At 45.7% G+C, this 10,266-nt stretch overlaps 1 protein-coding gene across 1 annotated transcript in view; it reads right to left on the bottom strand.

Annotated features, from left to right (window-relative positions):
* PKIA (cAMP-dependent protein kinase inhibitor alpha) overlaps nt 1-9,695 on the bottom strand; it is a 123,183-nt gene extending 113,488 nt beyond the window's left edge. The window contains exon 1 of the mRNA XM_063925026.1: nt 9,523-9,695. The gene's annotated coding sequence lies outside the window, so the exon portion shown is untranslated. The remainder of the gene's footprint in view (nt 1-9,522) is intronic.
* Nucleotides 9,696-10,266: the final 571 nt, after the last annotated feature.

The following is a 10,266-nucleotide window of genomic DNA, read 5'->3' on the forward strand; positions in this document are numbered from 1 at the left end:
CCAGTGGGCTGTCACAGTCATATAGTCCTGACCCTGCCCTGCTCCACTTGTCCACATGTCCGTGGTTAAGTGGACATTGGGTACAACTGCATTTTTTAGGACACTGGTGAGTCTTTTTCTGACGTCCGTGTACATTCTCGGTATCGCCTGCCTAGAGAAGTGGAACCTAGATGGTATTTGGTAACGGGGGCACACTGCCTCAATAAATTGTCTAGTTCCCTGTGAACTAACGGCGGATACCGGACGCACGTCTAACACCAACATAGTTGTCAAGGACTCAGTTATCCGCTTTGCAGTAGGATGACTGCTGTGATATTTCATCTTCCTCGCAAAGGACTGTTGAACAGTCAATTGCTTACTGGAAGTAGTACAAGTGGGCTTACGACTTCCCCTCTGGGATGACCATCGACTCCCAGCGGCAACAACAGCAGCGCCAGCAGCAGTAGGCGTTACACGCAAGGATGCATCGGAGGAATCCCAGGCAGGAGAGGACTCGTCAGAATTGCCAGTGACATGGCCTGCAGGACTATTGGCATTCCTGGGGAAGGAGGAAATTGACACTGAGGGAGTTGGTGGGGTGGTTTGCGTGAGCTTGGTTACAAGAGGAAGGGATTTACTGGTCAGTGGACTGCTTCCGCTGTCACCCAAAGTTTTTGAACTTGTCACTGACTTATTATGAATGCGCTGCAGGTGACGTATAAGGGAGGATGTTCCGAGGTGGTTAACGTCCTTACCCCTACTTATTACAGCTTGACAAAGGGAACACACGGCTTGACACCTGTTGTCCGCATTTCTGGTGAAATACCTCCACACCGAAGAGCTGATTTTTTTGGTATTTTCACCTGGCATGTCAACGGCCATATTCCTCCCACGGACAACAGGTGTCTCCCCGGGTGCCTGACTTAAACAAACCACCTCACCATCAGAATCCTCCTGGTCAATTTCCTCCCCAGCGCCAGCAACACCCATATCCTCCTCATCCTGGTGTACTTCAACACTGACATCTTCAATCTGACTATCAGGAACTGGACTGCGGGTGCTCCTTCCAGCACTTGCAGGGGGCGTGCAAATGGTGGAAGGCGCATGCTCTTCACGTCCAGTGTTGGGAAGGTCAGGCATCGCAACCGACACAATTGGACTCTCCTTGTGGATTTGGGATTTCAAAGAACGCACAGTTCTTTGCGGTGCTTTTGCCAGCTTGAGTCTTTTCAGTTTTCTAGCGAGAGGCTGAGTGCTTCCATCCTCATGTGAAGCTGAACCACTAGCCATGAACATAGGCCAGGGCCTCAGCCGTTCCTTGCCACTCCGTGTGGTAAATGGCATATTGGCAAGTTTACGCTTCTCCTCCGACAATTTTATTTTAGGTTTTGGAGTCCTTTTTTTACTGATATTTGGTGTTTTGGTTTTGACATGCTCTGTACTATGCCATTGGGCATCGGCCTTGGCAGACGACGTTGCTGGCATTTCATCGTCTCGGCCATGACTAGTGGCAGCAGCTTCAGCACGAGGTGGAAGTGGATCTTGATCTTTCCCTAATTTTGGAACCTCAACATTTTTGTTCTCCATATTTTAATAGGCACAACTAAAAGGCACCTCAGGTAAACAATGGAGATGGATGGATTGGATACTAGTATACAATTATGGACGGGCTGCCGAGTGCCGACACAGAGGTAGCCACAGCCGTGAACTACCGCACTGTACTGTGTCTGCTGCTAATATATAGACTGGTTGATAAAGAGATAGTATACTCGTAACTAGTATGTATGTATAAAGAAAGAAAAAAAAACCACGGTTAGGTGGTATATACAATTATGGACGGGCTGCCGAGTGCCGACACAGAGGTAGCCACAGCCGTGAACTACCGCACTGTACTGTGTCTGCTGCTAATATATAGACTGGTTGATAAAGAGATAGTATACTCGTAACTAGTATGTATGTATAAAGAAAGAAAAAAAAACCACGGTTAGGTGGTATATACAATTATGGACGGGCTGCCGAGTGCCGACACAGAGGTAGCCACAGCCGTGAACTACCGCACTGTACTGTGTCTGCTGCTAATATATAGACTGGTTGATAAAGAGATAGTATACTCGTAACTAGTATGTATGTATAAAGAAAGAAAAAAAAACCACGGTTAGGTGGTATATACAATTATGGACGGGCTGCCGAGTGCCGACACAGAGGTAGCCACAGCCGTGAACTACCGCACTGTACTGTGTCTGCTGCTAATATATAGACTGGTTGATAAAGAGATAGTATACTCGTAACTAGTATGTATGTATAAAGAAAGAAAAAAAAACCACGGTTAGGTGGTATATACAATTATGGACGGGCTGCCGAGTGCCGACACAGAGGTAGCCACAGCCATGAACTACCGCACTGTACTGTGTCTGCTGCTAATATATAGACTGGTTGATAAAGAGATAGTATACTCGTAACTAGTATGTATGTATAAAGAAAGAAAAAAAAACCACGGTTAGGTGGTATATACAATTATGGACGGGCTGCCGAGTGCCGACACAGAGGTAGCCACAGCCGTGAACTACCGCACTGTACTGTGTCTGCTGCTAATATATAGACTGGTTGATAAAGAGATAGTATACTCGTAACTAGTATGTATGTATAAAGAAAGAAAAAAAAACCACGGTTAGGTGGTATATACAATTATGGACGGGCTGCCGAGTGCCGACACAGAGGTAGCCACAGCCGTGAACTACCGCACTGTACTGTGTCTGCTGCTAATATATAGACTGGTTGATAAAGAGATAGTATACTCGTAACTAGTATGTATGTATAAAGAAAGAAAAAAAAACCACGGTTAGGTGGTATATACAATTATGGACGGGCTGCCGAGTGCCGACACAGAGGTAGCCACAGCCGTGAACTACCGCACTGTACTGTGTCTGCTGCTAATATATAGACTGGTTGATAAAGAGATAGTATACTCGTAACTAGTATGTATGTATAAAGAAAGAAAAAAAAACCACGGTTAGGTGGTATATACAATTATGGACGGGCTGCCGAGTGCCGACACAGAGGTAGCCACAGCCGTGAACTACCGCACTGTACTGTGTCTGCTGCTAATATATAGACTGGTTGATAAAGAGATAGTATACTCGTAACTAGTATGTATGTATAAAGAAAGAAAAAAAAAACACGGTTAGGTGGTATATACAATTATGGACGGGCTGCCGAGTGCCGACACAGAGGTAGCCACAGCCGTGAACTACCGCACTGTACTGTGTCTGCTGCTAATATATAGACTGGTTGATAAAGAGATAGTATACTCGTAACTAGTATGTATGTATAAAGAAAGAAAAAAAAACCACGGTTAGGTGGTATATACAATTATGGACGGGCTGCCGAGTGCCGACACAGAGGTAGCCACAGCCGTGAACTACCGCACTGTACTGTGTCTGCTGCTAATATAGACTGGTTGATAAAGAGATAGTATACTCGTAACTAGTATGTATGTATAAAGAAAGAAAAAAAAAACACGGTTAGGTGGTATATACAATTATGGACGGGCTGCCGAGTGCCGACACAGAGGTAGCCACAGCCGTGAACTACCGCACTGTACTGTGTCTGCTGCTAATATAGACTGGTTGATAAAGAGATAGTATACTACTAATATTATATATACTGGTGGTCAGGTCACTGGTCACTAGTCACACTGGCAGTGGCACTCCTGCAGCAAAAGTGTGCACTGTTTTAATATAATATTATGTACTCCTGGCTCCTGCTATAACCTATAACTGGCACTGCAGTAGTGCTCCCCAGTCTCCCCCACAATTATAAGCTGTGTGAGCTGAGCAGTCAGACAGATATATAATATATATAGATGATGCAGCACACTGGCCTGAGCCTGAGCAGTGCACACAGATATGGTATGTGACTGACTGAGTCACTGTGTGTATCGCTTTTTTCAGGCAGAGAACGGATATATTAAATAAACTGCACTGTGTGTCTGGTGGTCACTCACTATATAATATATTATGTACTCCTGGCTCCTGCTATAACCTATAACTGGCACTGCAGTAGTGCTCCCCAGTCTCCCCCACAATTATAAGCTGTGTGAGCTGAGCAGTCAGACAGATAATCAGATATATATAATATTATATATAGATAATAGATGATGCAGCACACTGGCCTGAGCCTGAGCAGTGCACACAGATATGGTATGTGACTGAGTCACTGTGTGCTGTGTATCGCTTTTTTCAGGCAGAGAACGGATTATAAATAAAACTGGTGGTCACTATCAGCAAAACTCTGCACTGTACTGAGTACTCCTAATGCTCCCCAAAATTAGTAAATCAAGTGTCTCTCTAATCTATTCTAAACGGAGAGGACGCCAGCCACGTCCTCTCCCTATCAATCTCAATGCACGTGTGAAAATGGCGGCGACGCGCGGCTCCTTATATAGAATCCGAGTCTCGCGATAGAATCCGAGCCTCGCGAGAATCCGACAGCGTCATGATGACGTTCGGGCGCGCTCGGGTTAACCGAGCAAGGCGGGAAGATCCGAGTCGCTCGGACCCGTGAAAAAAAACATGAAGTTCGTGCGGGTTCGGATTCAGAGAAACCGAACCCGCTCATCTCTACTGTCCTGTCCTCCTATACTACAATGCAGCACAGATATGGAGCGTTTTTCAGGCAGAGAACGTAGATATTTTCAGAACACTCAGCACAGATATTTGCAAGCACACAGATACTTGCAGCACACTGAGCACAGATATTTGCAGCACACTGAACACAACTGAGAGGACGCTGCACGTCCTCTCCCTATCATCTCCAATGCACGAGTGAAAATGGCGGCGACGCGCGGCTCCTTATATAGGATACGAATCTCGCGAGAATCCGACAGCGGGATGATGACGTTCGGGCGTGCTCGGGTTAACCGAGCAAGGCGGGAGGATCAGAGTCTGCCTCGGACCCGTGTAAAATGGGTGAAGTTCGGGGGGGGGGGGGTTTGGATTCCGAGGAACCGAACCCGCTCATCACTAGTTTTAATGTGGTTTCTCTTTAGGGGATGTGGACATGCCCTTTTTAGGCAGCGCCCTCCATGCCAGCACTGGGGCCCGGCATGGCTCTCTACAGCCATGAATAGGACTCAATGAGTAATTTGGAATCCGATACAGACTTTTCATACACAAGAGAGTTAATATTTGTGATTGACAGTCAGAGGCATTCGCGGGGCAGACAGAGGCAGCAACGGAGCGTTGCGGGGACAGCGCGGGGAAAACGGGGACAGGTCGGCTGTGTTTTTGGGGCGGCTGTGTGACGTCACACACAGCCGCTCCGATTTAAAAAATGGTGGCAGACCTCCTGTATATGCAGCTTAGCTGCTGGTGCAGGGGGTCGTCCATAGGGAGGCCAATCCCGGGATCGGGATCGGCGGGATCCCGGGATTTAGGCCCAAAAACGGCCGGGATTCAATCCCGGGATTGGAAGCTCCAAACGCTCAGACGCTGCCCGGCTCCCTCCTCCTGTCTCCCCCTACGCAGCGTGACCTGTGACTGTGAGGTCACGCTGCGCTTTCAGCAGCCGCCGAGCCGGAAAGTACGGCGGTCTTCACCCGCCGCCTCCTCCCGGCTCACCCTGTACTCACCCGCTGCCTCCTCCCGGCTCCCCTACACTCACCCGCCGGCTCCGCTGCACTCACCCGCCGGCTCCTCATCACCCGCTACCTGGCTGTGCAGGTACGGGTTTTTTTATGTCTGCAGGGCTGGAGGGGCGGGGCGTGGGGGGCGGCCGGACACAGTCTAAAGCCAATCCCGGGTATCCCGGGAATCCCGGGATTGACCATTTTTCAATCCCGATACCCGGGATTGAAAAAATGGCCCGGGATTGGCTTCCCTAGTCGTCCACAATTAAATTCAGCCACTGGGCAGGCCATTCTGCATGCTGGGCGGCCTTGCCCTGCGATGGGCGGCCCCCAGCATGCGAAAAAATGGATTGCAGATTCTGCTTTATAGCAGAATCTGCAATCCGTACTGAATAACCCCCCATGACCCCTTACCTGACTACTGTAGGTGGGAAATTTAATTCAGAAATTTGCTATGATGTCTCCGAGATAAACTGGAGCAGGTCACTGCGGCATAGGAAATGGGGTTGCAGTGTCAGCGCTTGTTAGGATGATATTGCATTTCTAGTAAGAAGGGTAAAACCGTGTTTTGCTGACATAAAGTGTCCCAGCTTAGAAAGAGGAAGGAGGCACTATAAAGGACAAAGCATTTATTGTAGCAAATGTTAAAAACTTAACACTTCCTGCTCATACCTGCCAACATTCCCTATTGCACAAACTATACTTTGGGGGGGAGTTTCAATTGTTTGAAAAGTCAGTTGGGAGTCTGTTTTTTCCTATCTAATAGACAGGAAAAAACAGACACCCAACCAACTTTTCAAACAATTGAATTCCACCCTTTATCTTCTAATCCAAAGCCATGCTTACTTGAAGGGTGCCAAAGGTAGAGCTAGGAAGACCCGTACTTGCAGAAATGCCATGTAAATCTCTACCTAGGCTGGAAGTAATATACTCTACCAGTTTGGAATATTACTATTTTTATTTTGTACATCTTAGAATGAAGTACAGTAGTTGTCCATCAGGCATATTATTCCCATTTATTTCAGGTAAAGGTATTATCTGGCCAGTGACGTGCGGTGAGGTGAGGCATACTAACGTATAAGCCAGAGTATTGAATATATAACGTATATCAAATATACAAAGAATATATTAGAAATAACTTCTTTGCATTATTCTAATGATTTTTATAGCCAAAACTCTGGAGTAAAAAGTCTATGGCAGGTGAGGCAGTGCCTCACCTGTGTATCTTTTCCGCACATCTCTGATCAAAACTCACCAAATTTCCAGGAGTTTATACTGCTGCACCTGTGTATAATGCCCAGATGTACGTTTTGGCTTATATACTGTATAGTGTGTAAATCTCACTCTGGTACTAGCCAGTGCCTCCTGAGCCATTTACCTCACCGCACGTCCCTGGTCTGGCAAAGAAAGGGGTAATTTACAATTACAAAGAATGAGTTTCTATACGTGCAGTGAATTACCTGCTTACTGCATTTTAAAGTGCATGTCTAGTGCAGGGACCAGGGCGTAGATAGCTAGCCTGGGTCCCAGTAATGCTGGGGGTGGCCTAATCACGGTGGTGTGGCCTTGCACCCTATATAAACAAAAAAACAAAAAATAGCTTGTAAACTACCTTAACACGCCGCAAAAAGTGTCGCCGACCAGCACAGGGGACTAGCAACAGGTAAGGGGAGGTGGGGTAATGCGGACCCAGGGCCGAATTAAGCCTTGGTGGTGCCCGGGGCACTTAAGACAGGGTGGCCCTGGTGAAAAGGGGGGGCAGGGGGCGGTATATTAGATTGTGCATACCTCCCAACATTACCCATTCCAGGAGGGGCAAAATGCTCTCTACCTGGACTTCCCTCTTAATATATGATTGGTGTCACCTGTGTTGAACTATTGATAAGAAAGGGGTTTCAGCACAGGTAATTGCAATCATAACTCAAGAATGAAGTACAGATAGAGAGCATTTTGTCCCTCTTTGAATGGGTTATGCTGCGAGGTATGGATTGTGTATATTAAATTCAAACCAATAGTGTATATTAGATTTTACTAATAGTTGCCTGGGTACTGTTTATAGTTCCATCTAATTGAAAGACAACTATTTTATAACAATTTCTTGCAGTGGAACAAAGACAACTTAAACAACTTTAAAATACACATAAAACAAATGTCTATAATTTATCACATACAAAAATAGATGCAGCCTCTGTACTACTCACACACTGGGACAGGACTAAGGAGGACTCTTTGTAGACCCTCATTAGATAACAGGTTACACAGGACCCTGATAAAGTGTTGAGAAATAAACTACCAACCAACCAGCTCCTAACTGCCATTTTTCAAACACAGGCTGGGATGTACAAAGAAGGCACCTTCTGCCACATTTCGCATTGATACTAATAGCATATATACTAACTATACGCAATTATTGTCGCAATGCAATAAGAGCTGTCCCTTGTGGTACCTGCGCCGCCGGGTGTGAGCTGTTCTCCTGCACCTCATTGCACCGGGAGGTGACGTCTGCAGGGAGTCCTGGGCTCCACCTCCTCCCTGCAGCCGGAAGGACAGCTGGCTGTTTTGCTGGGGAAGTAGGAGGTTGGAGTATCTGGGAGTGCGCCAAGGATGCTATCAGCACACAGGTGAGGGGCATGGGAGTGAGCGGCAGGATGTGGCAGAGGTGGCAGGATGCGGAAAGAAGACCACAGGCTTCTATAGGGTAACGCCAGCAAAAGCTGGCATTACCCTCCGCATCGGTATGCAGGCGGACGGAGCTTAGTACATATGAAAATGCAGTAAAAACCTTGAAAAGCAGGGTTTTTACGGTATTTTTCTTTAGGACATCCCGAACACAGCCTGTAACATGACAGTTAGGAGCTGACTGGCTTGTACTTTATCTCTCCCTACCTTATCACTCTCCACAACTTAGTATATCTCCCCCAAAATACTCATGCTGCAGTCCTTCTGCATTCTGAGCGTTGGGATTCTGCTGTCCGGATCCCGACCGCCGCTATTAAAATACCAACCCTTCAAACAAGCTGACATATGTCATTTTATTTTACAATTGTGATTATGTAAGGAATGCAGCCCTTTCCCCAAATAAGCTGGTGAACGTGCCCAGTATCATATGATTATAAAATCAGACACAGAATCTCAGGCTGTGAGTGTAAACTGCTTTTCCTAGAACACCTGTAACCTGGGTTCAATAATGTCATGAAAATAAACCATTTGGAACACACACATTTGCTGACCTCATCTCAGGGTTATAAATTGCAGTATTTTATCATTTGGATTCTTTTGGCTGTGTATATGCTCATTTGTTAGGCATCTGTAATTTAAGAGCAGGAGATGCTGTTGCTTGGCAACAAAGCATGGCCTATTTGGTACCATCATATGAACCAATGGCTGGCTGGATTTTTTTTTTTTTTTTTGTACACATGCTACAAAAGAGGCCATTGTATGACTTCAATGATTAATAATGTACCAGGAGGACTTAAGAATTTTTGCATAGCATGACCCTGTCTGCTGACAGAAAACCAACTGGTCCCCGACCAGTTTGATTGCAATTAATCACTGAGACATATAGACTGCAGAGTGTGATAGGTGAAACATCAGAGCATTGCTATCATCCAACAAATATATATGCCCTCCCTGGGAGCACTATACAGTATGCATGGATCTGTCTGGTCCAGAACACATATTACAAAGACAGTCAGTGGTTGCATTACATAATTAATATCTTAGGTGCATTTTCTCTATTGTAATGTGTATAGAGGGTTAAAAATGATTGCAGCATTCTTCTCCAAAATGAAGAACCCACATCAATCTCAGCAGTTCCTCAATTGCATGTCCCTGGTATAGAAGCTTTCACTAAGCAGGATACTTGTCACATATGACAGCAAGTGCAAATCAAAGCTATCCCAAATATAAAATCTTACCTTTATGCGTCTTCTAGAAAAAAAAAAAGAAAAGAAGAAAGTGCAAGCCTTGTTGCTCAGCAGTGAGGTTATGCAGCTTCTAGATCTGGTTGATTGAGTGATGTTAGCAGGCAGACGTGAACAGTGTGTTTCCCATCCAGACAACAGCTGCTGCTGCTGTCTTTCCCTTTTTTTGGGGGGGAGGAGGGTGGGGGGTGAGGCTTTGTCACGCCTGTGTATTGCTTTTTTTAACATTTCAAATAACTTTATCACTAGCATTTAATAATGAACAACATTTTTTAATAATGTTTTAGTTGCATGGTGAAGAAGCTTGTAGTTATTTTAACTTCTTGACAAAACATTTACATTTATTTATTTAGTGAGTGTTCCCCTATACAATTTTTTTTAATTAATGTTCCCCTAGTATTTTTTCTCCTGCAGGGTCCACAGATTATCCACAGGATAAACACTGGGATATGAGGTAGCGTCAGCAGATTGTCACCAACAATCAAAAGCTTCTGGCCTCCCAGAATGCAATGGGCCAGTCCCCTATATCCCTACTTTCTGGCTCAGGCAATTCAGTTTTTTTGTTGGTGCGACAGGAGCCAGACCACGATCTTTGGGCTGCTTATTTTGGCAGCCATAAGCTTGTTGTTTCATTTATTTTTATAGTCTTACGTTTTTTTGAGCGAGTTTTATAAAAAGCGCCTTACACGCACCTTAGAAAGAGTCGCTCCAACAACCCTCCACCGGGTCGCAACAGTA

Source organism: Pseudophryne corroboree, chromosome 5 (genome assembly GCF_028390025.1).
Source record: "Pseudophryne corroboree isolate aPseCor3 chromosome 5, aPseCor3.hap2, whole genome shotgun sequence".
Lineage (NCBI taxonomy): Eukaryota > Metazoa > Chordata > Amphibia > Anura > Myobatrachidae > Pseudophryne > Pseudophryne corroboree.